This window comes from Lactuca virosa, chromosome 8, assembly GCF_052849685.1.
Source record: "Lactuca virosa cultivar CGN04683 chromosome 8, Lactuca_virosa_CGN04683_v6, whole genome shotgun sequence".
NCBI lineage: Eukaryota > Viridiplantae > Streptophyta > Magnoliopsida > Asterales > Asteraceae > Lactuca > Lactuca virosa.
The window spans coordinates 19,112,534-19,138,868 of record NC_136433.1 but is presented as its reverse complement, the minus strand read 5'-3'; the positions used below and the strand labels follow the sequence as shown (position 1 = coordinate 19,138,868).

General features: G+C 36.7%; 1 long non-coding RNA gene and 2 pseudogenes across 1 annotated transcript; all 3 read left to right on the top strand.

Moving 5' to 3' along the window:
• Nucleotides 1-12,407: 12,407 nt before the first annotated feature.
• LOC145133952 (uncharacterized) lies at nt 12,408-15,728 on the top strand. Its single transcript, XR_013718841.1, has 6 exons — nt 12,408-12,846; nt 13,247-13,318; nt 13,630-14,461; nt 14,581-14,661; nt 15,112-15,180; nt 15,272-15,728. It is a non-coding gene; the product is annotated as an uncharacterized LOC145133952 (long non-coding RNA).
• A 677-nt stretch (nt 15,729-16,405) lies between these two features.
• LOC145130145 (G-type lectin S-receptor-like serine/threonine-protein kinase At4g27290 pseudogene) lies at nt 16,406-16,735 on the top strand (annotated as a pseudogene).
• A 42-nt stretch (nt 16,736-16,777) lies between these two features.
• LOC145130144 (G-type lectin S-receptor-like serine/threonine-protein kinase At4g27290) lies at nt 16,778-25,863 on the top strand (annotated as a pseudogene).
• The last annotated feature ends 472 nt before the right edge of the window (nt 25,864-26,335 follow it).

The following is a 26,335-nucleotide window of genomic DNA, read 5'->3' as shown; positions in this document are numbered from 1 at the left end:
CACCTCCTACCCATGGGCATCCCATGATCACTCGAGCCAAGGCCGGAATTTTTAGACCTAATCATCGTGCAGACATCTCCTATGTGCATGATCAACCGTTACCCTCGGCTCTCTTTGCCTCTCGGGATCCCACACACCATTCCAAAGCCATGGGCACCACCGAGTGGTTACGGGCCATGCAATCTGAAATGTAAGCTCTTCATTTAAATCAAAAATGGACTCTGGTTCCACCACCCGTCGAGCACAATATTGTGGGTTGTAAATGGTTGTTTCGTACAAAATTTCGTACTGATGGTTCTATTGAAAGATACAAGGCGCGCTTAGTTGCACAGGGATATAGTCAAGTTCATGGTCTTGATTTTTCCCACACGTTCAGCCCAGTGGTCAAAGCATCTACTATTCGTGTGGTATTATCTTTGACAGTCATCAATAATTGGTCCTTGCACCAGCTAGATGTTAATAATGCTTTTCTCCATGGCACATTGAGTGATACGATCTACATGCAACAACCGCCCGACTTTGTTGATCCTCATCATCCAAACTATGTCTGCCGCCTACACAAAGCAATCTATGGTCTCAAACAAGCTCCGAGGGCATGGTTTCATCGTGTTAGCTCGTTTCTTCTCTCAAATGGGTTCATGTGTAGTCGGGCTGATCCTTCATTGTTTATCTTTAAGCATGGTGATTCCATCTTATATTTACTTGTTTATGTTGATGATCTCATCCTCACAGGTAATCGCCCAGATCTCATTCGATCCTTCATTGAAAAATTGGATCATGAGTTCAAAATCAAAGATCTGGGCAGGCTCAACTACTTCCTTGGACTTGAGGTTCTCCACACGGATTCAGGCCTATTCCTTGGCCAATCCAAATATGCTCATGATATTGTTTCACGTGCCGGGCTTCTTGATTCTAAACCTGTTTCAACACCTTTATCTTCTGTGACACCTCTTGTTCTTGATGGTCCAAGCTATGATAATCCAAGTCAGTATCGGTCACTTGTAGGTGCTCTTCAATACTTAACGATCACTCGACCCGATATTGCCTATGCGGTAAATCAAGTGAGCCAATTTCTCCAGGCTCCTACTATAGCTCATTTTCAAGCAGTTAAAAGATTAATTCGTTACATCAAGGGTACTCTATCATTTGGGTTAAGCTTTACTCGACCCATCTCTACCAATCTTGTCGGTTATTCGGACGCAGACCGGGCTCGATGCCTTGACACTCGTCGCTCGACATATGGCTACTCGATATTCCTGGGGGGTAATCTTGTATCATGGAGCGCTAAGAAACAACCCACTGTTGCACGCTCTAGTTGTGAGTCTGAATATCGAGCTATGGCCAACACTGCTTCAGAAATCATTTGGCTAACTCATCTCCTACGTGAACTTCATGCTCTACCGGACGGAAGACCGACTTTACTTTGTGATAATAAAGTGCCTTGTTTCTCTCTCAAAACCCGGTTTCTCACAAGCGTGCCAAACATATTGATCTGGATTACCATTTTATTCGTGAGTTAGTCACCTCCGGGAAACTTCACCCTAAGTTTGTTCCAACCAAGCTCCAAGTCGCGGACATCTTTACGAAAAGCCTACCACGTCATCAATTTGAATTTTTTCGTCATATGTTACGATTAGGTCCGCCTCCGTCTCGCTTGAGGGGGGATATCAGTCAAATGTAATTTTGTATGTTTGTGTTCATGTAACTCTTTTATAGGGTCTCTTATGTAAGTTTGCTCTCTATTTATTCAATTGCCTCCTCCCCTTTTGGGTAGTGAGTCATTTTACCACAATTTAGCTTTGGTGTTGTTGTGCTGGAGATTGTGAGTGGGAAGAAAAACAGAGGGTTCTCTCATGAGGCTCACAGTGATAACCTTCTTGGACATGTAAGTTAATCTTGTAAACTAAAAAGGATTAGAAACTATTTGTTCTTTAACATCATCCTTTAGTATATTTTTCTGAAATTTGGTTTCATTCAGGCGCGTGGAGACTATATAAAGAAGACAAGTCCATTGAACTCTTGAGTGCATCTGTACGTAACTCTTGTGTCGTGTCTGAAGTACTACGATCAATACATGTTGGATTATTGTGTGTGCAACATCATGCAGAAGATAGACCAACTATGTTGTCCGTAGTTCTTATGCTGATTAGTGACGGGGCGCTGCCTCCACCCAAACAACCAGCTTTTTTCACCGAAGAAAGTTACTGTGAAGTTGACACTTTTTCATCCTTAGAGGAATACACGATTACACTTTTTCATGCTAGATAGAAACTCATTTGTTCAAACTTTGTAAAAACATAACTTCCAAAATATAGTGATAATATAGCTCAATTACCTTATTACCCCACCCCTTCTTCCTATTTCTTTCTTTTTCAATTCCTCTTTTTGAAACGAGGCTTTGAAGGTTTTGAATGATTCTCAATCGTCTGATGAATGATTCAATCGTCCGACATCAATCGCCTTCTTAAGGTCTGTTCCTTGGCTTACACCGAGTTTCACTGTGATGCCAATTTGTCGTTATCTCTATCTACCATCACCCGGGGCGGAGCCAGAAATTTTGGATAAGGGGGGCTTTATATATATATATATATATATATATATATATATATATATATATATCTTACTACTTTATACTTCATACATCTTGATGGGGACCACAAAATTTAAGACAAAATCTTAAAAACAAGGAGAGTCAATTTTGACCTTAGATGTTTTTTTTGAATGGTGGAGATTATATTGTTGTTGGTGATCCAAGTAAACATGTTTAAACCAATCATAATGAAGTATTTTAGATTTTCAGTCCTTTAAAAGTTATGTCTTCCATATTTAAAGTATCCTGCCTTCTTTATTTACAGGGAATGAAAACACCTTTCATTTAAAATCACATTTCTCATCTTCTTGGTTTGTCCTCTCTCTAGAATCTCCTCACTATCTTCTCCATTAACAACGACCATGGAGATCAACGTCATCCTTACCTTTACTTACAGCTAACCCATTCACCATTACCTTTCCGCCATCAAACCCCCACACCAACAATGGAGTTGCTCATGACATTCTCCCTTCTCTTTCTTCAACGCCACCTCCATATTCAAACACGGGTAGGATAAAAAAATTTCAAATCTTTATGTGTAGATTTGTTTGTGTGTGTGTGTTTTACAGACAGAGACCAAGGCCACGGGGAGGATTAAAATTTTCAAATCTTTATGTGTGTGTTTTATAGATCTAGATGTATGTAAAACTGCTTATATGTATAAATATGTGTATTTATGTTTAATATATTTTCTATTTTGATGTTCTAAGAGTTTTATATTTCATATTTTCAGATCTGAATCTGCAAATTCTTCACAAAAAGACACAAAGCTAGATATCTTATAATCTGTTGTAGATATTTGTAGGTCTTAGTTACTCAAAGTCTGTGGATATATGTTTCAGATGTCCTTTTTGTTGCATTTTGTAAGTATCTATATTTTGTTTAAAGATAAATGAATTAATTAGTTCTATGTTTTTTACTTATTTAGATATGTATAAACGATTTCAATGATTTGGAATAAGAACTAGGAACTGTATGTCACATATTAAGATTTGTATTGTATTATTTACGTTTGATATTTTATATCTAGATTTTGAATGATTTTATATTTAGATGCACAAGTGAAGGATATAAAAACACAACTAAACAAAATTCCGCTTTTTTGTTTTTCTCTTTAGATGTAAGGTTTTGATGTTAAAACCTAAAGGTGCAAAATTTGTTGTTCGTGTGATTTGTATATTCTATCTATTTGTAATAGTATTATAGAATGGGTTATTTGTTTATTTTTATTATTACGATCTTAAACGAGAAAATTTGTTTACCTTTTTTTAGAGCAGTCTTTCTATTTTTAAATATTTGGAGATATACTTTTTATATAAAAAAAGTTAAAGACATATTGCAACTATTCTATTTAGAAATAAAAAATATTTTTCTAGACAAAAAATACATAAAAAATGATATATTTTCAAGAGGCTGTAAATTTTTTTTATAGATAAAAATATTATGTTTGAGTATATAATATTAAGGAAAACTATTATCTTATAATAAACGATTAACTTAATTAATAAATGACTTTTGTAAACAAAATTATAAGAAAAAAAAATCAAAGATAAAGATGGAGATAAAGATGGAGTTGCAACAAAGTAGAAAAAGTTAAGATTCTTTCAGCAGTTTCAAGAAAAAATTAAAAAGAAAAAGACGTTTGAGTTTTATAAACATTGAAATGGGTAATAGAGTGACTATCATAACTGTTGTGGTAGGTACAAAGAGCTTTGGGTATTGTAAAAGTTTTCAAAAAAAAAAAAATCCTTTAGATTTGTAAAAAGAATTGTGGCTATATCGTGGTTTACAAGAAAAAGAAGGGTGAAAGTCTTATCAGTTAAATACGTCTTTTCATTCAAAAAAATGAATTTTTATATTTAATATTATTTTTCATTTTACATTTAGCTTATGTTTAATTATAAAACTTTTGGATTAATATAGCAAAATAAACAACGTCTTTTCATCTTAAAAAATGAAATCAACTATGCATAAGGTATATCTAAATTTATAAATAATTACTTTTTATAAAAACAACAGTTTAGGATGATTAGAAAGAAATTTATCTCTAAATAAATATACTAACATAAAAAAATGTTATATAAAGTATAAGTTAAAATAACATAATATTATTGCAAGATATTTTAAAGTTTTTTGAATCTCTAGATATATTATTACGTTGTTTTAACGGGTTTTGTTTTGCAAAATTTACTAAAAATGAATAAACCACAAAAATATAAACACTTGAAAAATTAGTACAAGTGAAAAACAATAAGTGAGTTTTCTTAAAAAAATGATATGTACAAAGAAAAGAAGTGATTAAATGTATATAACTTTGTACATATTTTTTTATATCTTTCATATTTAAATAATGGATTAATAACTTTTTTTGGATGAGAGTTTTAGTTTTTTCAATCTTTCTAAATAAAATATAAATGATTTTGAAGTACTATTTTTATCCAAAAATCTAACTATCCAAAAATCTAACACAGTTATCTTTTGGTAATAAAAGAATGAAATAAAAAAATTCTAATTTATTGAATTTTAACATCCTAAAAAATTGAAAACTTTAAGCGTATTTAACTATATCTTTTTATAATTATTATTATATAAATATATATACCAAACATAGCCTTAAACCACATTCTCCCGTTTTTACTATTTCGTTTATTATAAGTATTTAAGAATTTTATTTGTTATACGGTCTTAACAATTTTATTTATTTTAACTTAAAACAATTATCAAACTTTTAGTTAAAAATTTTAATGTCATCATATATACATATCAATCTTCTAGATTTTATGTTTGGGAATTTGACTTATTAAGGTAATTAAGTATTTCAAATGTTCACATATGGGTAATATTGTTTTTTTTGTACTCATTTACCCAACTAACTTGTTTCACCCGTTCACAAATAACCAACTTTACCGGCTATTACCTGTTTTAGCCGGTAACATTGATTTAGCTGGGTTGAAAACATTACGTGGAATCTTACGTGGCCATTACACCCCTTTCTAACACACCTCGATTACATTCTTCTGTGAGAAATCAATCGATACATCAAATCGACGATTAGGGCTTGAAATTGAAGTTGGAATTGAAGTCGACTGCTAGCATGGCATCCTCATCTACAGGTATGTATGTATCTGTAGATTTTCATTACAATGGATTCTTTTCGCCAAACCCATTGGTGTACTTAGACCCCGTAAAAACAAATGTACGTGATGTGGATTTTGGGGGATTTACGTATAAAGAGTTTCTTTTGTGGCTTACGAAATTAACCAATGGAGCCTGTGATAATGTCTACTACTGTATGAGAAAGGAAAGCTTGTGTGAGGGTATTAGAAGAATCGCATGTGATGCTGATTATTGGGAGTTTGTGGAAACTGTTTATAGTCTGGAGAGTGATAGTCTTCAGAGTGAGTTAGATGTGTACATTGACCACCGAAATGAACCAATTCTTGATTGGGCTGATAACGAGTTATTAGCAGATGGTAAAGGGTATCAGTCGGATTATATGGATGAAGAGGATGACAAGGATTCTGAAGTTTCAATGGCAATGGAATATGAACATGAATGGGATGATGAAGAGGAACATACTTTTGATAAAACTGTTGGAGACCCATTCTTGGACAAACTTTTAGGGCATATTAGTGATGATGATGAAGAGGAAGCAAACAATGGGAAGCTTAAGGATGTTGTGTTCCCTGTCCATAATGAGAATCAAGAATGGGAGCAAATGGTGCCAGTTTTGGGTATGAAGTTTTCTAATCCATTGGAATTGAAGTTGTGTATCACCAACTATGCAGTCAAAAATGGATATGATTTATGGTATGAGAAAAGTGATCATGAAAGGTTATTGGTAAAATGTTGTAAAGGTAAGACAAATAAACAGGGTAAAGGTTGTCCCTTTAGGTTGTGGGCAACCTGGATGAGCAGTGAAAAATCATTCCAGATTAAATCTCTAAATGATATGCATAATTGTGCAAGAGTGTTCAAATTTGGGTCCATTGTTACCTATAAATGGATAGCAAAGCATTTCATGAATCATATACTTCAGAAACCAAAGATGAGTATAAGGAAGTTGAAAGCTAAAGTCAGCAAGAAATTTAATTTGATTGCAAGTGTTGGTCAATGCAGAAATGCAAGGAAGTATGCATTTCAGGAGATAGAGGGTACTTTGAAAGAGCATTATGCAAAAACATGGAGCTATGGAGAAGAGATAAGAAGGACTAACCCTGGATCAACAGTGAAGATCGATGTAGATGTCATGCCTGATGGAACCACATATTTCTCAAAGTTTTATGTATGTTTCAAAGGATTGAAGGATGGATGGATTGAAGGTTGTAGGAGGGTAATTGGACTAGATGGTTGCTAATGGATGGATTAACTTTTGGCTTATTGTACTGTTGTTAATGTTTTTGGCATCTTTGACTGGCATCTTTTAACTTTGGAATCTTTTGGCACATCTTTTGAAAACTAGTTGGAATAGCTTAAATGCATGTTTAAGTGTGTAACTATGTTATGTAAAACTTTTGATACATCTTTTGAAGTCAATGTTCCCTGGAATGTTTATAATGTATTACCACCTTTTGCATATCTTTCTAATACCATTTGTATGGTTTATAATTTATTACCATCTTTTAGAATATCAATTGTAATCACAATTCCATTACAGTGTAATCACAATTCCATTACATTGTTTGAACAATGTAATTCCAATGATTCACAATAACATTACAAGTTTTGTACACTACCATTCCAATGATTCAATTCCAATGATTCAATTACAATGATTCAATTCCATTAAAATGTTTATTACTATCTTTTATACTATCAAGTTTAATAACAATTCCATTACAATGTACAATTCCATTCCAATGATTGAATATAACCTTTTTCATTGAAAACATCACAAAAGCATACATAATTTAGTCATACTACATCATAATACATAATTTAAAACAACATTTTGACATACAAGAGAAACAAGAAAATTAATGCAAGTCTATGTGTAAACAATTTCCAATTGACTTTGTCAAGTTCTTGTTTATTCTTGTTCTTCTCTTCTTCAATCTTCATCCTGCATATGCTGATTTCATTCTCCAAGGTACAAATTTTCAAGGTAAGATTGCAGCTTTCTTCTGCTTTCATCCTGTAATGCCCTCTTCCATCTTTCCTCCCTTCATCCTCATCCAACCATTGCCAAAATTTACAGCTTGGACTTTTTCCATTTTTCAAGAAATTTATAAAAACATGTTAAATTGGAGGATGAAGAAGAAGTAAAAAAATATGAATTACCAGTGAGTTTTGACAAACTCTGAATTTCCTTCCAGGATTGTCTGGGGTTCTTGATGTCTTCACACGAGATGGCAAGTCGCAATCACATGGATGATCTGGTTGCAATTCGTCTTGTCGTTTGGAAGAAAAGGATGAGGAAGAAGATGCCATCGATCGATCTAGGGTTTTAATTAATAAGCAGTCGTATCTCACCTTTCTTATAATGTAAACACTTCTCAATGCCACGTATGTGATGAGTATTGTAGCGTACAAGCCACGTAGATGCCACATCACCCAAAACCTACAATAGCCGGTAAAGTTGGTTATTTGTGAACGGGTGAAACAAGTTAGTTGGGTAAATGAGTACAAAAAAAACAATATTACCCATATGTGAACATTTGAAATACTTAATTACCTTAATAAGTCAAATTCCCATTTTATGTGGGTAAGATAACTTTTTAAGTCAGACACTCAACATATATGTAGTATTTGAGTTCTACCTACTAATCTATAATCATCATTATTTATTTTTAAATTAGACTAAGATAATAGATTATTTTAAAAGAAACTTACAAAAATAAATATGCTTGTATTATAGTTTATTATATAAGTTATTTGGCTAACCCAAAAAACATTATTTTTTAACAGCGACTTAAAAGTAAATTATTTATATTTTTAATTGAAAACATACAATTTTTTTTCATCTCACAAAAATAACTGATTGACATTTAAAAAATGAAACAATAACATATTTTTACTTTTAAATCAAAATAATAAGGTATATCTAATATTAACCCAAAAACCAACTACACAATTTGTATTTGAATTTGGATTACAAGTACAAAGGTAACAAATCATCAAACATGAAATTTACCATCTCGACCTATTATTTCAACTATTTGTATTACCCTCATTTTAAGTATATTTTAAAAACTAAAAACACATTTTTATTTCAAAACTAAAACAACAATGCATGTTTACTATTATGTGTTGCCTGTCGAAAGTAAACTGATTATACATAAGAATATATTCTAGAAATAAGTTTCCGAAACAAAACAAATTACGGAAAAAACTATTTTTCGTTCTAATTTATAATCGTGATTATTTAATACTTTGCCCAATTTAACGAAAAAGTCATTTTTCATATTTGAACAATAAACAACAGATTATGTGATTTTCTCAAAATAATAAGACTTTTTTTGTTAAAAAAATTAATTGAATCTTTTCTAAAAGTTTGAGACTTTTCTTTAGATTGGCCATCATAATAAAAGATGAGTCCCGGTACGAAAAAAACGAACGGTCGAGACAGCCTGTAATACATCGAAGGCATATTAATCGTTGTTCAGGAAAAATTTACTAATCTCCGGAATGAAATTATTCGCCGCCCGCTGCATCGCGCGGGTAGCCTACTAGTATATATATATATATATATATATATATATATATATATATATATATATATATATATATATATATATATATATATTAAAAATTGTTACCACAATTCACTTGTTTCCATCTATGGGATGAAGAATGAAAGAATCTAAATTTACCTCTTATAAATTTGAAATATCATTTTTTCAGATTCAACATTAATCGGCTTTTTCATATTACTTTTTTTTAAGGTTATAGATATGTATTATGAACATCTATACTAATATTATCACTAACAAGATGCGGTTGTAGGTCATGAGCATCTTTTTTCTTTTGAAAAAATGATTGTTAATGATTTACCCTATGATTATAAGAATTAAAAATCCAATCCGAATATTATTATTAAATGCAAATTATATTGTTCAACGAAAATATTAATCACAAATTTCAAAAAACTTAAATATGTAATAACTAATAAGAATTGGATATTACCTTCTCTTGAAATTGAAGTGGGTAAAAGAGAATGCCGATAAATTCAATTGAAGTAGCCTATTTGCTGATGATTTGTAATTGCCGTAGGTATGCAATTGTGTTTGTTACTGTATAGGGAAATTGTAATTGCACAATACATAAATAGGCTATAGAATGGGCTGTTGGGCTTATGATGGATTTCTTTTGGACTTAAACAATTAAATGGGGTTTATTAGTAAGAAAGTAATATATACAATACAACTAATATAAGCAACATAAGAGAACATTAGGGGGGGAGCACCTGCTAGTCCCCCTATTGACTCCGCCCCTAACCATCACCACCACCATTACCTTATCAGCCTCCTATGGCCACCACAATCATACACAATCATGCTCTACGCGCCAACTCACCCCCTTCTCCCCTGAACCATCTTCAACATACCCTAGCGAAACCCTAGCCTACACCATAACCACCATAGACAATACGCCTGCTTTCACCTACACCTCAATGAAGACTCTTACGCTTGATGAACAGTGATTTCCAACCTTGCGTAGGTTACTTGTACGAGGTATTGTATTAGAGGGAAGCGGTGGGTGTCATATGACCAATCGTAGAGGTTAGAATCAGAGCCATTATGAAGGATGAAGAAGGAAACACTCGTACAGTCGTACTTTTTGTAATATATCCTTATACTCTCTGTTATCAAACATCAAATTTATAGGTTTTTAGGATGTCTTGAACTACTTATCATTGATCTCATGTTGACCTCTTGCATCTTCAGTGACGTGTATTTAGAATTCGAGTTACAGTTTTTGTTCTATGAGTTTCAGTTTATTGCTATACTTGGTTTTATGCGTAAAAGTATATATGTCAATATCCCCACCAAGTGTTTGGTAAAATGCCTAATTGACAAAATTATTTTCTTGATGCTTCTTGCAATACTTTTGAATGGTCCAGATCGAAGTTCCTCTCTAGCCCATTGCATCTGAAATCTTATAAATGGTCTGATGGTCATATTAACTACAGGAATTAGGGCATTTTACATTTTTTCCAAATTCTTTGTAATGCTGATTACTTTTGCAACTAGTCATGTAACAACGTAAATTTTCAAACTAAAATTTTCAAATTTTAAAACACATTTTTCTCAATTCAAACATCTCAAAAGTATTATAGTATCAAATCATCCAACACATATCCCAAAAACTGTATATATAACAAATCCAGGATCCTCTCAAAACATGACTCAAATCTCCGACGTGTGTACAATCAAGCCGGCGCCTTCCCGTGATCCTGAGAAGTACCTGAAACACATAACACATAACACGGTAAGCACAAAGCTTAGTGAGTTCCCCAAAATACCACTCATATCTCATCAGCCTCTCATGGCTATGCTCAGATAAGACACTCTGGTCAAATGTGTCTTAGTGGGACCCTCTGGTCCTACAACTCAGCTGGACCCTTCGGTCCCTCAACTCAGCAACTCAATATAATACACATCATACATATCACAAAAACAAATAGCAGGATATCTCAATACACAGTATATGCACATAAGACCCTCTGGTCACACATAGGTTACCACTCAAGGTAAGTATAGTGAGAAGACTCACCTCGTAAGAACTCGGATAATCTCGAACTCGAATCACCAGTCTAGCCTCCGCTTAACACAACGATAATTATCCCTAATTAATAAAGGCTCTTACTGAAGCTAAACTAAACAAACTCATAGGAGGGAAAAAGACCATTTTACCCCTCCATGAGCTTAATAGTCCACAAATTGAACAAACCCTAAAAGTCAACCGAAAGTCAACGGCAGGGAGTACGCTGCGCGTACCAACTCTCTACGCTGGGCGTACTCGGCTGCCATGCAGGCATCGGGGATGCTCGACCCCTACGTTGCGCGTACTGGGATTACGCCCAACGTACGTCCCAGTTTCACCCTACTCACTCATTTGGTCTTAATCAGTTAAGACCTTGGCTCATATCACAGATCTGGACTCCCTAATAGCTTTTACTCCATAAAGTCATTGACTTTAAGCCTTTGCATGGCTGATTAGGTCACAAACACTCAAAACACTCATCCTCTTTCCTCATTAAGCTCATATATCATGCATGACTTTCTTCTAACGTCCAAGATTGGATTTTTATGACTTTACTCCACAAAATACACTAAAAGGGGGTTGATCAAGGTCTCTGGAGCTCATTGACTCATAAAGTCTCCATCTTTTGGGACAAAACCCTAAAATACTCCATATAAATGCACAAATCAAAAGAGTGAGAAAGCTTGAAGCTTTATACCTCTATGTGAAGCTTTCCACACAGCTAAGCTCAGATCCAAAAGCCTGGACTCTCACTCCTTCTCCAAGGCTTCTTCTCTACTTCAAGAATACAAGATTACACTCACAAGCTCTCAAATGCACTCACAAGCTATAAGAACGAAGATTTAGGGTTAGGAGGGTTTGGTGTCTGGGAATAGTGGCCAGGAATGAGGCCATCATATCCTTTATATAGGGGACTCACCAACAATTAGGGTTTTCATTCTGGGCCTAGTACGCCCAGCGTACCCTCTGGTACGCCCATCGTACTAGGTGGTCTCCGCGTCAAATGCACGCATATGAGTACGCTGAGCGTACACTCTAGTACGCCCCGCGTACTCATTTACCACCTTTTCTCTAAAAAAGGCCAAAATGGACAAGTTCTCAAAAGATCAAGGTTTACAAGGTATACCTGGACTTGGGATGTTACAAGTCAAACAGATACTTTAAGCTCAACACTTTCATAAAATAATAATATTTTGTGTAAAGTAGAGGATTGGAGCTGATGATGCCAATGCTCCATAATCAGTTTAATAGGTTTACTATATAAATTTGACTTTTGTTATTTTACACAGATAGTTATAAATATTGGATGTTGTGTAGTTTTTCCATTGTCTTCAATCAGAGGTCAGAGAAATTGTGGATGATCTATGTTCTTTGAGCCTTGGATTAATGATGAAGATGGTAACAAAGAAAGTGGAGAAATATGAGATTGGCCGAACAATTGGTGAAGGCACATTTACAGAGGTCAAGTTTGCAAAAAACAGACTGGTGAGGCTGTTGCTGTTAAGGTTCTGGCTAAAAGCACAAAACTGGAGCATTAAATGGTGGATCAGGTTTGATTTTAACTTACAGTTGTTCTCTTCTATACAAAACCTTACATAACGTATCCCAAAAACACACCTGTTAGATATATTGTAAACTAATCTAGTAATCTTGCTTGTATCTCATAGATGGTTCAGTCTTCCCTCTTTTCTGTTTTATGTATTTTCACCTGCATTATAACCATGGACTATGGTCTTTTAGCTTGATTTGCATATTAAAAGAGAGATCTCCATTATGAAGATAGTGAGACATCCTAATATTGTGAAACTGCATGAGGTTTAATTGACATCTTGAAATACATTTCAATTACAAAAGTTTCAGTTATGTTCTTATTACTATGATATCATAGCAAATACATATCCTGTTATGATATCTAATTTTTTTAATGACATGATCCTTTCCTTTTGTTAGGTTTTGTCAAGCCATACAAAAAGATATATGATACTGGAATTTGTCACGGAAGGAGAGCTCTTTGGCAGAATCGTAAGCTCTACTTTTGATAGAACAGTGATACACCTCAATATTCACTTACATTACAACATGAACCTAGTTTTTCTCTCACAAGCTATTAAGTAATAAGCAATTAAATTAATCTTTTGCTCATAAGAAATACCAATATTGCTAATGAAATACTCTTGTATTTTTATCAATCTCCTAATGACCTGATTAAACTTATGTAACAAATACCAAATCATTGAAGGTCATATTCCTTTAAATGTATTAAGTAATTTCCTAATACTAGTTTGATGCATAAACACCTAAACTACCCTTGTAACCCTTCCCTTGGTTGACAGGTTCACAAACAAAAGCTTGAAATACCCACACGCTGCTAATGGAGCATTGCTGTCATCAGTTCCAGTCCTCTACTTTTTAGGCCTCATTCCTGAAAAAGGATGTTCTTCCGTTGTATCAAAAAATATTAATGTAAGTAAAAGCCCAAAATATTTCCTTCAAGACCTTTTATGATGGCGTAAGTGTCACATATAATCTAAGTTTTGATGCACATTAACAGAATATGTTGTTGAACCAGTTCTATTTCATTTGATATATGTTAAAATCTTGGTGTAGGTTTCTTTTAATACAAAGTCGATCAGACAAGAATTGCATTTTTTTGCCATATCTCGTCTATAAAGATTCATTTTTCGCTTGTAAAGGGTGATTCCAACCATTCTAGGAACAAAACCAAAGGCATTCAATGGCCATTCTACCATACTCTTGAATAAAGATATATAATCTTGATTATTAAAATCAATTTCAAAAGACAATGCTGCAATACAAAGAAATGACATAATACACAAATAATGAAAGTATGTTGTCATTTCTTGCATTTAGCATTAAATATAATGAAATTCGCTTGCAGGTTTTAGTAGATGAAACAACAGGTAGTTCCAGATGTTTGGCTTGTTCTATATTATATCTTACGGATCCATTATAACGTGCAATCACACATTAAAGTTAATGAATATTGTGATTTCGGTGAGAATGATATGGTTTTATTTTATGATTACTTCACCATTTTAGATGCTGATTTTTAATTGTTGAAGTCATTATAGCCGGCTGCAAGAAAAAAGAATGGGAAAATATATAGGCAAGTGTGTGAAGGTTTTAGATATGAACCAAATAAAGGTATATCTTATTGCCAAACTTATTAGTTTAAGCACATATATTAAAGTTAAATATCGTATTATTAAATGAAAATAGGGTTAAATGCAAGAAATATCAGCATTAATCTTTTGCTACTGCAGCTGCCGACAACAATCTCAACTATTGATGATCTTAACTACCCAGAGAAGACAATTACATATGTATTCTTGGCTTGTTAGAAGGTATTCTCTCCCACTATTGATATCTATTACAACATTCTACTTTTAAGTATCAAAAAAATATTAAAATATGATTTCAGTTTTTTTGGTATTGGCTATTTGCGTTGTACTTCCATTTTTCTTATTACAACATTGTACTTTTCTAAACTATTTCTTATTAGGGCATATTACATTGTACTTTTCTAAATTATTTCTTATTACGACATATTGTACTTTGAAATTTTTACACCCATTTTAGCAATTGGTTATCGGTTTAAAAGTAGTAGGTTCTCCATTGCTATAATTTGATAGATATTATAAGTACAATGCCCAAATAAGAAATAACAAAGAATTGTAAAGTACATTGCTATTTCTTGCATCTGCCCTTTCATTCTTAAGCAAATGAATAATTTTTCACTTTTGTCATCTATAATGCCATAATAAGAATTAGTAAACGCTATGCTATGCATGCAGGTTCTGCAAGAACGAACAAAGTTAAAAGTTCAAGTGTTGCAAGGCAATGGTTGTGATGAGCTGTTGAAGGTAAATCCTTTTACCATAAGGGCATTTTTGAAAAAAAAAAATCATGAAAATCAATAACTCCAAATAATGTTTGGTGGTATATGTTGTGCAGATAATGGACTATCCTTCCCTGCCTCATTTCTGCAGAAGATCAGGGTCAGACACTACTCATTAGACCATCCTTTTCATCAAGAATTTTACAGCTACATAAAGCAGCTATCTGGAGTCCATGAACCAATTGAACCAACAAAACAAGGGTCAATGCATCATGTTGAAGTACCCTTGGGAGACAAAACACTGGAATCCAAATTGAAGAAGCTTCGAAACCATAAGAGTCTCTCTGGGTCCTTTCAGAATTTCAACATTGGCGATTAAGGTCCCTCAATCTCTATGTTAGTGTTTGGTGTGGTTCAGTCCTTAGTAGCTTAAAGTATATTGTTGCAGTATTCTTCAAAACATATCAGATACAATTATCTCTATTTATACCCAAGAAGGTAAATTATTTCTACATTTCATATTTGTTTCAATAAAAAAATCAATTAATTGGGTTACTTGTTTTTTATAACCGGTTTGGTTTAGTCCCGATAAGTTTTCTTTTGAATTAATGTAAAAAGGAAAGAGGCAATTTATACCCAAGAAGGATCCATGTTCATTTTAATGTCGTCCCATTTAACATATCTTCCTGGCTGATTAGGCTTGGTTGGAATGGAATTATATAACAGGGTTTGTAATTGGCTGCTGAATAGGGTTGGAATGAAATCATGTGAACAAGGGTGGAATGGCTGGAACGAAATCTTGTGAATGGAATAGAAAAAATATGGTGGAATAAGTGACATCAAGTACGGTTTTATGGTGTAGTAGATAGTTGTATGTCATATTGGATGACTTTGATAGGATTCATATAGAGTACGGTTAAATAACCGTACTCTATTAGGCATGTAATCCAATACACCCCTCTACTAATATGGGCTCAAACTATGTACTATATTCATAATTTCAACCGTATTACATTAACCTTTTTTCTAGTAGTGTGTGTTTAAAGTCACCAAAGAAGGAATCCTGCAGATTCACAGTGGTGCTAATAATGTCATCTGGTCATCAAATGTGACATCGGTCTTTGCCAGGAATATGAATCCTGTGGCACAGCTTTTGGACAGCGGAAATCTTGTGGTGTGGGATGACTATAGAAACAAAGAAAAACTGATCTGGCAACATTTTGACTATCCGTGTGGCACTTTGCTACAGAATGAAATTTGGAAAGGATTTGATAACAGGAATAGAGAGGTACTTCACGTCTTGGAAGAGCCCTGATGATCCTTCTACAAGTTTGTATAAATTCTGGGTAGACACAAATGGATATCCACAAATTTTTCTGGGAGAAGGTCAAGGTGAAACCTTGAGGCTTGGACCATGGAACGGTGTTAGCTTTCAAGGCATTCCTGAGGAAAGCATGAATGCAATTTACTCCACAGAATTTGTTGTGAATCAGAAAGAAATATATTATATCCATAAACTTAAGAGTACAACTGTTCAGAGGCTTCTTTTGGCGTGGGACGGCATGGCACAACGGTTGTAGTGGATCAAGCGAACCAAATAATGGGTCGTGTATGAAAATGTAATGGTTGATGCTTGTAGTTGTTATGGACCATGTGGTCCTTTTGGAAGCTACAGCATGAAAAGTTCTCTCCCTTGCAGTTGTTTGGAAGGTTTTGAACCAAAAGTCCTAGAAGAATCGAATGCAGGGGATTGGTCGAGTGGCTGTCAACATAAAATGCCATTGGATTGTAGGACTCCGGATGTCTTCCATAAAATTTCAGGAGTGATTTTTCCGGACACACGACGTTCATGGTACAACAATAGCATGTCCCTTGAAGAATGTGAGATGACGTGCAGAAAGGATTGTGCCTGTACTGCTTATGCTAAATTAGATATCGCAAAGGGTAGAAGTTGATGCTTGCTATGGTTGGATGACCTGAGGAACATTAGAGAATATGATGATCATCAAGAACGGTACATACGAATGTCAACCTCTGAGTTAGCAGGCACACAAATTTTATTCTATATATAACAGTGAAAGTCGTTTGTGAGTTGTGGAGTGTGATGGTTGGGCCTCTAGTAGCATTGTCCTCTGAATTATCGTGTTATATTATATTTTTATGTCAATACATACCGACGGAAGGCAAACGGGCAACAAGCTGCTCCGCTAGCCCTTTTTGGATGGCAAAACTAATTCTTTTGAAGAAACCGTTTGTAGATCTATGGGATATATATCATTACTATGCATGACCTGTTGGACTCTGTTGAGGAGCTTTACACAGTCAGTACTATAATTAGCATGGATTAGACTATCCTGTAGGTTGAATGCATTTGGTTTTGAATTGTAATCTACTAAGCTTACTAATTATTTTATTCATTAGCAAAAGAAGAATTCAGCTTCCACAAGAAGGAGGTACTTGCGGTGGTGCTCTTAGTTGCGTCAGCTGCACTGCTTCTGTCTGCACTAACATATGAATGTAGAAAAAAAAAAGAAAAGGCTTCATAAAAAAGAACAAGGTCAAATAAGTCATTCATTATACTTCCAGAAATGAAACATTAAATGTTTTCCAGACTGTGAGTTTTGGCAGATTCTTGTAAAAAAGAAAAATTGGAAATGAACTTTTTCTTAAGAAGTAGTACACCTGTGATAATGTAACATCCGGATTTTCAGGGACATTATTGTGTATGTTAATCTTGAGATTTAAGGAGGGGCTCGACGAGTTGAGGGACCAACTCGCCGAGTCGAGTCGAGATTGCCGCGTGGATTTAATGAATGGACTCGACGAGTCAGAGGAGGGACTCGTCGAGTAGGTGCTGGGCAGAGAAACCCTAATTTCCCGGGTTTGGGACCTATTTAAAGGCATTTATAGCCTCAATTGCAGCTACCTTCCCCTGAGAGCAAACCCTATTTACTATTGTAGCTAGAGAGTGAGAGAGAAGCTCATATTGTGGTTCTTGGTGCATTTCTATGGAGAAGGATGAAGAGCTTCTTGACGGGGAACAAAGGAAGGCAGTGGATCTGTGGTATTGAGTGTTTCAGCTGCTAAGAGAAGGTACAAAGTTCTCATCTTGTTCATTCCTTGTACTAGATCTCATTTTGGGAGTTTTAGGGCTTTGCTTCCATTCTTTTGAATCTGAGTCGAATGAGACCTGGTTGTGGTTGGAAACCTCAGATCTGGACCTCCTAAGGTCGTTAGAGTCTAGATGTCTTAGCTTTAGTGGTCCAAATGAGGGTTGATGAGCAAAAACCTTCATGAAGAGCATGTATTGGCGTTTTGAAGCAATAGCATCATGTATGAACGTAAAGATCTAAGCTTTACGTAATTATTGAGCGTTGGGATGATAGATCTATAGTTTAGAGTGATAGATCTGGTTGAAATCATCTGAATGAGAAATCAGATCAAAGGGACTCGCCGAGTCCATGACCTGACTCGACGAGTCGGCAAAGGTTTGTCTCGATGGATTGATTGTGCGATAACTCGGCGAGTTGGGGGTCAACTCGACGAGTTGAGCTGGACTTTTGAGGCTTCTGAGGATACGAGGGGACTCGACGAGTCGCAGGAGTGCACTCGACGAGTCGGGTCAAACTTGGACTATTGACTCGAGTTTGACTTCTGTTGACCATGGGGTTTTGGTCAACATATGTGATGGAGACCTTGGAGGGGGTAAAATGGTCTTTTACCCACTTTAATGAGTTAGAAAGAGAAAGACCCGCCTTCGATTATCTGAGTTGTGAGAAGAGTATTAATAAGAGATATTCATCCTTTGTGTTAGGAGGAGACTAGTTCGAGATCCGAGCGCGAGGTTATTTGCTCACCTGCTAGCCGAGGTGAGTCTTCTCACTATACATTACCTAGAGTGGTATCTATGTGTAGACCGAAGGGTCTTGTGTGCTATGTGTATGTATGAGATTATGTGCATTGTGATATATGTATGCAATGTGTTGTATAGACCGGACCGGAGGGTCCAACGATATAGACCGGACCGACGGGTCCAACGATATAGACCGGACCGAAGGGTCCAACGATACAGACCGGACCGAAGGGTCCAACGAGCTATGACCGAACCAGAGGGTTCAACGAGCTACGGGACTGGAGGGTCCCGCTGAGACACATCGACCGGAGGGTCGTACTGTAGCCTCGAGTGGCGTATGTGTTGTATGTGGTATTTTGGGGAACTCACTAAGCATTTATGCTTACCGTGTTATGTGATATGTGTTTCAGGTATCAGTGAGGGTCGTGGGAAGGCGCCGACATGATTTGTACACACTGGCAGAAGATTCTGTGTTGAGATACTGGGATATGTTTTATTGTGATGACATTGATACATGAGATTTTGAGAATATTATATGAGATTTATTATGTTTGAAAAATGAAAAATTGTTTTAAAATTTACGTCGTTACAGATAAAGATCTTACGAGTGATCAGATGGAAAACCTTGATCAGATTCCATTTTTTAGCCTTCATAAAATAGTTGAGGCTACTAATAACTTTGATTGGAGAAGGTGGTTTTGGTCCCGTTTACAAGGTAACTTGTTGATTCTTTAGAAATAAAACGCAATACATGTTTATTAACAAGGGAATATCTTAATCGTAAGATCCAATAATTATTTGTATGGTGTGTTGGAAAACGGGCGAGTAATCGTTGTAAAGTGTCTCCCAGAAACATCCCAACATGGATTTGATGAGTTCCAAAATGAAGTCATTTGTATTGCCAAACTTCAGCATCGGAATCTTGTGAAGCTCCTTGGATACTGCATTCATGGAAATTAAAGGATTTTAATTTATGAATACTTGGATAACAAAAGCCTGGACTCATATTTCTATTTGGTTTGTGTCCCTCCGATGCCTTACTTTCACATTTGTAGAAACGCATGGATTAAATATTAAATTGTTCACATTTGGCAGATGAAACCAAAGGTTCAATGATGGACTGGCCTCAGCGCTTTTGCATTATCCATGGTATGTTGGTGATCAAGCCAATGGAACAGTAAACAACAAAAACAAAGCAGGGGTAAAACTGGAAATAGGCAGCCGAATGATTCACTTTTATTGAATGAAGACTAGCAACCTAATGATTGAGTTGCTGTACAAGGAAATTTCGACTGATAGATTGTAACTTCTAATTGATGCTATTTATACTACTAAACATGAACTAAAAATGAGAAATAATAGGAACAGTCAATTTTCCAACGGTCATGACTTCCCATGTGTTTTATTCCTTCCTAATTAACAGGTCAACCTTTGACCAACATTTCTCCCCCTCAAGGTTGACCTTTCTCCTTCAGATTTTCTATGCCAATTTGTGCTCTCATCTCCGCAAACTTTATCCTTGGCATTGCCTTTGTCAGAACATCAGCCTTCTGTTGATCTCCACTCACATGCTCTACTTGAATATGTTCCCTTTCAACACACATATGAATAAAGTGGAACTTTGTGTTTATGTGATTGCTTCTGCCATGGGATACCGGATTTCTTATGAGTGCTATGGTGGATTGGTTGTCAATTAACAGCTTCACCTTCTGTTCTTTCTTTCCCATCAGCTCACTGAACGGGTTCCTTAATCACAGTCCTTGACATGCAACTGCAGTTGCAGCCATATACTCGGCTTCACATGAGCTAAGTGCCACAGTTTTCTGTTTCTGTGATGCCCATGTTATGAGGTTTCCTGAGTAGTAGAAAGCTATTCCAGTGGTTCCTCTTCTATCTTCACAATCACTGCTGTCACTGTAACCCACGAGTCTTCCGTCACCTCCCCTGTGGTACATCAGTCCATACTCTGTTGTACCCTTCATATATCTCAGGATATGTTTTATAGCAGTATAATGGCTTTGTTTGGGATTTTGCATAAACTTGCTCACCACTCCAATATTGTAGTTAAGGTCTGGTCTTGTGTGGACCAGGTACCTTAAACTTCCAACAAGCTTCCTTGTTGCATTCACAGGTTCACCATCTTCATCTTTGGTTAAATGGAGTTTTGGCTCCATTGGGTACTGAGAATTGTTGCAGCCTTCCATGCCCGAAACCTTTAGGATCTTTTCAGCATACCCCTTCTGTGTGAGTATTATACCATCCTTATCCTGTGATACTTCAATTCCCAGGTAATAAGATAGCACTCCCAGATCACTCATGTCAAACAAACATTTCATTTTATTCTTGAACTCATGGATTCCCTTCTCACTTGACCCAGTGACTATAAGGTCATCTACATATACACCCACTATAAGAATCAAGTTGGGTTTATGTACCTTATAGACGGCTTGCTCATGAACACATCTGGTGAATCCAAGTGACTTGAGTGATTGGTCGAGTTTTATGTTCCATGCCCTTGGCGCCTGTCGTAACCCATACAAGGCCTTATGAAGACGATACACCCAGCCTTCCTTGCCTTTGACCGTGAATCCAGTGGGCTGAGTTACGTAAACCTCCTCCTTAAGGTCTCCGTGTAGGAACGTTGACTTGACATCCAGGTGATGTACAAGCCAATTTTCTTTTGTCGCTACCGAGAGGATCAGTCTTATCGTCTCCAGCCTGGCCACTGGTGCAAATACTTCGTCAAAATCGACACCCCTTTCTTGAACATAACCCTTGGCGACCAGGCGAGCCTTGTGTTTGAGTACTTCTCCAGCTGCACTCCTTTTTAACTTGAATACCCATTTTTGCCCTATGGCCTTGCGATTTGGGGGCACTTTGGCTAAGGACCAGGTTTTGTTCCTTTCAATTGACTCCAATTCCAATTTCATTGCCTAATTCCAAGCCCTTTTAGCCACTGCTTCTTCATAGGTCGTAGGCTCATCATCAACCAACAGTAGCTCCTGGTCTCTCTCATACAACTCTTGTATTTCAGCCTCGTCTAATCTTCTTGTGTTCTCGTAAATTTCATTGAGTGATTGAAACCCTTTCGCTGGTGTGTCGTCATATGAGGCTACAGACCCATTTTCTGCCGATGCTTGACCTGGTGATGTTGATCGCGACTCCAATCTGTGCGCGCTTTGCTGTGGCGTATTTTCAAACGATGGACTGTGAGTTTCGTGGTTTAGGTGAGAGTCACCATGTAACGACGTCAGCGGGTCTTCAATCACGTTATCTGCTGAATCAACTTCTTGGGCTGGTTGGGATTAGGCTTCCATACCTGTCACAATATTGGTCCAATAAGGGGTTGTAAGAGGCTCCCCCATTGACTCGTTATTCCAGGCCCAAGGTTTTGCTTCGTTGAACATCACGTCTCTGGCTACTACAATCCGTCGACTACTGGGATTATACATACGGTATCCCTTAGTTCCTTCTTCAGTTCCCAAATACACCATAGCCTCACTCTGATCACTCAATTTTGTTAGACCACGCAATTTCTTGACGAACCCTACACACCCAAAGACCTTTAGGTGTGCTAAGGATGGCTTGGACCCCTTCCAGGCCTCGTATGGAGTTACATTTTTCAGAGCCTTCGTCCCAATTTTGTTCTGTAGGTTTACCGAGTGTCGTACTGCCTCGCCCCAAAACTGATCAGGCAGTCTCATGGCTTTGAGCAATGATCGAGTCATCTCGAATTGTTCTATTGCGCCTCTCCACAATGCCATTTTGCTGAGGCGTGTGTGGAGTCGTCAATTACCTGTGAATTCCAGCATGTTCACAAAAATTAGCGAACTGGGTGGAGTTAAACTCGCCTCCCTGGTCAGTTCGTAACATCTTGATCTTATACTAACTCTCTCCTTCAACTTGTGACTTGAATTTCTGGAACATGTTGAATGCCTTGTCTTTGGTTTTGATCAGATAGACCCACATGTAGCGTGAGTAGTCATCCACAATCAGCAGGAAGTATTGATTACCTCCTTTTGTTGCAGGTGTAATTGGCCCACAGAGGTCCGTGTGCAACAACTGGAGTGGGTCTTTTGCTCTCCACTGGGTTACCTTTGGGAAGCTCTGTCTTGCCTGCTTGCCTACCATACATGCTTCACACACTTGTGATGGATGAGTCAACTGGGGCATACCTGTCACCATTTCCTTACGTGTCATTTCTTCATGTAACTTGAAGTTTATGTGGCCCATACGTGCATGCCATAGCCATGAGTCATCGTCTATACTCATGGCTAAGCATACAGGCTTTCCAGGTGTAAGCTTTATTTTATAAAGTCTGTTCTTGGATCTCTGCACCTTCATAACTAAGCTTCCTACTTCATCATACATTCTCAAGAACTCCTTCTTTATCCCTATGTCATACCCCTCTTCAGTCATTTGTCCCAGACTTATTATATTACTGTGCAGGGCAGGAATATAATACACGTCTGGGATGACAAATTGGTCACCATTCTTGCAATCAAATATGAGAGCACCTTTTCCTTTGATCGGAACCTTGGACCCGTCTCCGAATCGAACCGGCCCCGTTACTTTCTCGTCAAGTTCATCAAATAAGGCCTTGCTTCCGGTCATATGGTTACTAGCTCCATTGTCTAGATACCATATGTTTTCTTCATTATTCTCCTTGAGTTGGCCTGGGTAGACTTTTTCTTCATTCAAAAGGACCACTTTGGCATTCTTTTCTCCACAAACAGTCAACAATAGAGTCGGTTCCTCTTCATCAGCAGCCAAGTTTACTTCTTGGTCCTGCTGTTTCTTTGCCTTGCACTCCGATGCATAATGATGCTCTTGGCATTCATAGCATCTTATGTTGCTCTTGTCACAAGGCTTCTTGTTGGAACTGCTTGCTTCCTGTCGTGAGTCACCATCCCAACGCTCACCTCTGCCACGTGACGAACCTCGCCCTCGTGAGCTGCCTCTTCCTCCCCGGTTGTTATTTCCGCCCCTTCCTCGACCACCTGGTGAGTTTGGCTTGCTTGGACTCCGATGGATTGTTGAGCCTTTTGCCTTGGCAAGTAGCAGGGCATTATCTGCCTGTGTGCTTGCTTTCCAGAGCCGGAGCCTGTCTTCATAAGCCTTCAAATGCCAAATTGCTTCTTCAAATGACATTGATTCCATGTCACAAGTTTGCTCAATTGATGCCACCAGGTTTATAAACCTTTCTGGGACTGTATCAAACAGCTTTCTTACCAATTCTTCATCTCCCAATATTGCCCCTGCACTCCCAAATTTAGAGATCATAGCTGAGATCTTCCCTGCATATTCATCTATAGATTTTGTTTCCTTCATTTGGAGTGCTTAAACTCACTCTTTAGTACCCGCAACCTTTCCTTTTGGACCCTTTATGCACCCACATACCGTGACTTGAGTGAGTCCCAAACCTCCTTGGATGTCTTCTTCTTGGCAGCCTGTGCAAGTATTTCCTCTAGTATAGACTGGAAGATGAAAGCTCGAGCCTGCTTGCTCTTCTTCTCATCCACAACCACACCGGTTGGTGGCTCAATGGCATCCCATAACCCATGGGCATCCATGATGGCTTCCATCTTTATTGACCGAGTATTGTAGTTTAGTGATGTCAACATTGGGCACTGTAGAGTGAAGGGGCTGTCCTTGGACTGATTGGATGATGATGGGGCTATCATATTGTTGAATCGAGGATACTTGGGCATACAAATGATCAGGATCTGTTGAGGCTCTGATACCAAATGTTGGTGATCAAGCAAATGGAACAGTAAACAACAAAAACAAAGCAGGGGTAAAACTAGAAATAGGCAGCCGAATGATTCACTTTTATTGAATGAAGACTAGAAACCTAATGATTGAGTTGTTGTACAAGGAAATTTCGACCGATGGATTGTAACTTCTAATCGATGCTATTTATACTACTAAACATGAATTGAAAATGAGAAATAATAGGAACAATCAATTTTCCAACGGTCATGACTTCCCATGTGTTTTATTCCTTCCTAATTACCAGGTCAACCTTTGACCAATATGGTATAGCTTGAGGTATTCTTTATCTACATCAATATTCCCGCCTTCAAATCATCCATAGAGATCGTAAGGTAGGTAATATATTGCTGGACAGTGAAACGAATCCAAAAATATCAGACTTTGGCCTTGCTCGAAAGTTTGTAGGACAAGATGCCATGGCTAAGACAAAGAAGGTGGTTGGAACACAGTAAGTTTCTGTAAAACATTGTCCGAAACAAGGGAACAAATACAAACAAATGCAAAATCCCACTAATCTTTTTTTATATTAAATAAACTTGGTTGCAGTGGTTACATTTCTCCTGAGTATGCAGTACATGGTCGTTTCTCTATGAAGTCGGATGTATTTAGCTTTGGTGTTGTTGTGCTGGAGATTGTGAGTGGGAAGAAAAACAGAGGGTTCTCTCATGAGGCTCACTGTGATAACCCTCTTGGACATGTAAGTTAATCTTGTAAACTAAAAAGGATTAGAAACTATTTATTCTTTAACATCATCCTTTAGTATATTTTTTTCTGAAATTTGGTTTCATTCAGGCGTGGAGACTATATAAAGAAGACAAGTCCATTGAACTCATGAGTGGATCTTTACGCAACTCTTGTGTCATGTCTGAACTACTACAATCAATACATGTTGGATTATTGTGTGTGCAACATCATACATAAGATAGACCAACTATGTTGTCAGTAGTTTTGATGCTGATTAGTGACGGGGCATTTCGTAAACCTAAACAACCAACTTTTTTTACTGAAGAAAGTTACCATGAACTTGACTCTGTTAATTCAGCCGATGAATACATGCTAACGCTATTGTATGCTCGATAGAAGCCATTTGCCCGTGCCAGATGTACAAATACCTGTTGTGAATTGCTAGCTCTTTTTATCTCCTTTTTCTTGCTTTAGTTTTGCTCTTTCCATATCATTCTCATGGATTGTGTTTTTTTAATGATCAAATTTTATTAACTAGCAAGGGGCTAGAAAAAAAAATTCTTAGAGGTGATGGGGTTATAATACCAATCAAGCAACGTAGTTTTAGAACTCCCAATTTACTATAAATCCATAAAAAAGCAAAGTTAACACCTCATCAACCAAAAATCTGTTGAGTTGTGAAGCCTACTCTTCCCTTTGACCTTAATTTCTTCCAAGGTCTATGTTGCAGTTGCAGTGTAATTCTGCAGTGCAACATATGCGGTTCAGAAAGCCTGTTCAGTTGATGAAGTTTTATGGGGTTGGTTTACAAGTAGGTTTTTACGTCAACTTATCATTATAAATAGATCTCCTTATACATATGTAAACT